Genomic DNA, 4718 nt, shown 5'->3' on the forward strand with positions numbered 1-4718 from the left:
CACCCCTTGTATATTACGTCACAAAATCGACGACCTTCCCCCCACTTTACGTAGAGAACAATTTTATATTTATTTTTTGTAATGTCAAAAAAAAAATCACGTGAATAATCAGTTCTTTCTTCGATACTTTCTGAATATGTCAACTTATTATCACAGCATTCAAATAATAATTCCTGTTTGTGAATCGTTTAGATACTTGGGAGGAGAAAATTTTTTCAAATAATTAGTCTAATGGGCAAGTCAAACGAATTTTCATTAAAATGAGTGAAGGGTCAAAACCCCTGGTATGAACAGATGTTGTTGATCAATGAACGCTTCAACGCTCCATTCTGCATCTTCGTCATCTTCAATATTTTTCGCCACTAGGCCCGATAAACCGCAATTTCAACGTCGCTTCGCTCGGTTAAATCGCGGTTTTCGGGCCTAATGACAAAAAATATTGTTCGAAACACGGCCGTGGGAACTTTTCTACCTCATATGATTACAGAACTCGCCTTCGGCTCCTCCTGTAACCTCATATTCGCCAGAAAAGTTCCTCATGGCCTAGTGTCGAAATGTACTATTTTGTTACTCAGTCCGTGAAGCGTTGCCTCATGGACTAAATGACAAAATTAGTATAATTAGTTATGCTTACTGCAATCATATGAGCTAGAAAAGGTTTTTTGGGCCGTATGACGAACAGTATTTTTTGTCATTCCAGCCGTGAGGCAGCGCTTCACGGACACTCCGCTCCGCGTCCGTGAATCTTTGCCTACGGCCGTCATGACAAAAAATACTGTTCGTCATACGGCCAAAAAAAACTTTTCTAGCACATATGATTGCAGCCCTCGCCTTCGGCTCGGGCTGCAAACTCATATTCGCCAGAAAAGTTTTTTTCGGTCTGGTGACGAAATATATTATTTCGGAAGCGGAGCATCCGAAAACGCTGCCTTAACGGCCAGAATGACAAAAAATACGGTTCGATACACGGCCGTGAACAACTTTTCTGGCTGATATGATTACAGAACTCACCTTCGGCTCGTCCTGTAACGGCCTATAGTGTCGAAATGTACTATTTCGTCACCACGCCGTAAGAAACTTTTCTGGCGAATATGAGTTTACAACACGAATGGAAGGGGAGGACTGCAATCATATGAGCTAGAAAAGTTCTTTTCGTGTCACGGGACCTGAAATTGTATATTTCGGTACGAGTGCGGAAAAGAGTTTTTTGACATCACAATCTAAGAAACACCTCCTCCCCCCTCCGTCATGGTCGTCACGAAATGCAGACCCCACGACTAATCGCGTGATGGAATATTTGAACGCTCCCTTGAGTGAAGTCGAGGTTAACTCACGGGCGTAGATAGTTTAAATTTGAAATTGGCATGCATCAAAGTATGCGCAACCAACTTCCGATCATTTGATTTCACAAGAAAAATCATGAAATTGGGACTTTTTCAGGATTTTTTTCACTCATTTTGATTCAACCAAGTGGAACGAAATTGAATCCACTAAACAAGTCCCATTTTCATTAATTTATAGTTTTTTTCTGGGAAAAACTACGTCCAAAGTCATTTTTTTTACAAATTTTTCAAATTGTTCATTTTAGCCTTTTTGCAACATTTCAACATTTTTTTTTCTCAAAAACTAGACATGCTAGAAAGATTTCTAAAAAAAAATTTAAAATCAGTATTAAAATATCCATAAGATGCGGTTGGTTTCGTTTTCGAGGTCGAATACGCCCGAATTTTGTTGAACCGTGTTATCAGTAGAATAAAAAATAGAACCGTTTTCCACCCCGTAGGGAAGAAAACGTATATTTTAGGTCTTGCCGAGGCTTGACCCTTCGGAGATTACCTTACGTATCCTTCACATGTATGCGTGCCTAAAACCTACCATGAGAGTCATCTATGGGGGGAGAAGGGTACTTCGAACTGAGTTACAAGTGTCGGCTAGCGCGGATGACGCGTTTGGACGCGAAGAGTCCTCAGTACTTGCTCCGAATCATGAAGAATAGGAAAAGCCATTCTTCATGCTCCTGGTGACGGCAAGCCCTCACTTGGGTCAAGCCTCGGCAAGACCTAAAATATACGTTTTCTTCCCTACGGGGTGGAAAACGGTTCTATTTTATGTCTGTGCCTTCGGCTTGACCCTTCGGAGAGATGTTTGTATTCTGCCGGCACTTGAAAGTGTACTGTGACTCCAGAAAGTGGATGAGAGAAGAAACTCTCATCTCAGACATGAATATTCTAAATGGAATATAAACTACGAATACTGTTGCAGTAGCGAATACTGTTTCGGGCTGGTAGACCAACGCTCTAGGAGAGAACTTCTAAATTTCAAACATTTATGGGTTCCGACTACCTACTTGCAGTGATACCCAAAGAGGTATGCCTTCTCCGAATTTCGAAAATACACATCTTGTTCAGGAACTAACTAGTCATTATAGTACAATCTTATGTCAAAGTTCATCTGATTGAAGCTTGACTAGGCTGAATGACATCAATAAATGATTGGACAGTCGACCTGTCCTGACTTCAAGTCCCGGATCTGGTATTGGAAGGTTTCAATTTTTTTCTGTACCCCAACGCAATCAGCAGAGGTCATGTTTGCCGATCAGAACTTGACCTTCTTCAGATCCTGAAATACTTGACGAGCTGAAAATCCACTCATGGGTTAGACCCAAACTGAAGGCTGCAATCCAATTAACAAATGAGAGGCTTGGATATTCGATCAAGTACTGAGCGTTGAGCTCATTTATCATGCTAAACAGTAGCACTAAACCAAAGAACTAGAAGTTGATGACGAGAAGCCAGACTTCTGTTCTACAAGCTCTCTCGTCCAGAGGATGACACCCAACTCGGCGCGACTACTAGAGATATTTTCGACATTGAGTTCGTTGACGATGAACCTTTGGAATCAACTGAGTTGGTAAGAAAGCTTGGAACCAAACTCACTTTTCTTTTCCTGCTGGACGAATCTATGAATGATTGGTTATTTGCCTGCAACCATCGTCCTGAGCCGTTTTTTGATGGACGTAATACCGAAAAATTGAATGCGGAGATATCCACTTTACGATGACTTTTATGCAGGATCTTGGTGCTCCACAATGAATTGGGCAAGCGAAATCCATGGGGAGTTGCTCTGTCAGAACGTTGCAAGCCCTCAGGCAAAAGTAGACAACTGGATGCTGTTATAGTAGTTAAGAAAGCGTCCGAATCTTATAAAAGTATGAGAAGGCGTTCTGCATTTCTGACACATGCCCCAGTCGTACTGATAACTGCTTATAACGAACTAGACTTGTGCCAAAATTCCTCTCCAAGCATCTGCATTACTAATGACCCTGAGTTCAGCTTCTTTATAAAAATGTGGAACACTTCACAATTTCGCTTCTTTATAAAAATGTGGAACGCTTCACAATTTCGCGTGTCATTCTTGCGTAGGGGCCATATTAATCTACTCTGAATCGTTCCAATTCTAGAGTATGTACTGCCGAAGCAAGTACCAGTCATTAATATGACACTTTTCTCTAGACAAGACCGCAGTAGACATCATGTAACCAGAAAACACATGTCTGTGTGAGATATCTTTTGTCAAGAAGAAGCCTAGGACCGACAGGAAGTCAGACTTAATCGATGGTGAAGGGTTCACACAATACACATCCACGAGGACTCCTTTCCAGTAGGAAAGATTTTTCCTTTGGAGTTTCCTTCTACAATCGGTGATTCCACCATTTGGTTGTCGTGAGCACAGCAGTTCCAGAGAAGTAACGAAGGTGGCTAGATGCAACATCCCCCCAGATAGATACACACAGAAGTGTCTCTGATAAGTCTGGAATGAAAATTGCATCCCAGAGAATAAAAATAGAAAAATTTTCCTTGAGGAAGATTCAAGATTTTCCAGTTTCAGAACCTTAACAATCCTTTTGCAAGGTTTGAGGATAAGACCTTTTGATGGTTGTGAAGGTTACTTCTTGGAACTGAGATCTCCAAATGATGCCAACATTATTGACTCTGAGATTAAACAGGAAATTGAAATTCCTGAGGACCGAAAAGATCAAACCCCCGGGTGAGTCTGATGATATTTTCTCAAGAATATCAGTGCAATTGTGAGCCAACAGAGGATGAGAGATATGCAATAGACCTCGTGTTCTGCCAAGATTAATTCGCTGTCCCAGTGCGTGTCCTGAGGAAGCGCAGTGATCAGGCTGGCAGGCTAAGTAGGGGCTAGGCGATGTTGAAAATCGCATGATGGACAAAGGTATCTGCGACCCCTGTTAGAGGATCCTGCCTTTAGAGGAAAGGCGCGCCGGGGCTTCCTATCGCTCCCTTAAATAAATCTTCGGATAATTCCATTGGCCTGAAGCCTGTCCTCCATTCCGCTTACCTCATTACATCATTTGTTGGACCCAGATTTATGGTAACCATCGAACATGTATTCGAAAGGGCGTGCGAATTGAGCCCTCAATTCTCGATATAATTAGGTAAAGGGAGCTTGCCAAAAACACTTGTGGTCTTTCGGACTCCACAATGTTGGTTCCAGAAATTCAAGAGCAATTGCCCGTCCATTAGAACCCGTGTCTCCATTTATTTTCGCCGGTTTCCCGGGGTGTTCACCACATGAATTCGACTAAGAACCGAAGAACTAAAGCGACTCTTTCCGCCGATGATAGTAAATCCGTCGATAATTTGAAATATCTGACAAAATCTCCAAAAATGTGGCCAGATGATCAGAAACTG

At 41.9% G+C, this 4718-nt stretch overlaps 1 protein-coding gene and 1 non-coding gene across 3 annotated transcripts in view; one reads left to right on the forward strand and one right to left on the reverse strand.

The window, feature by feature from the left end:
* The window catches only part of LOC107043464 (death-associated protein kinase 1), an 84706-nt gene that overhangs the window by 8298 nt on the left and 71690 nt on the right, over positions 1 to 4718 (forward strand). The gene's annotated exons all lie outside the window — the stretch shown is intronic.
* LOC114841490 lies at positions 3378 to 3484 on the reverse strand. The gene has a single exon (XR_003783138.1). It is a non-coding gene; the product is annotated as a U6 spliceosomal RNA (small nuclear RNA).

This window comes from Diachasma alloeum, unplaced genomic scaffold (genome assembly GCF_001412515.2).
Source record: "Diachasma alloeum isolate Michigan unplaced genomic scaffold, Dall2.0 Dall_scaffold_00581, whole genome shotgun sequence".
NCBI classification, from domain to species: domain Eukaryota; kingdom Metazoa; phylum Arthropoda; class Insecta; order Hymenoptera; family Braconidae; genus Diachasma; species Diachasma alloeum.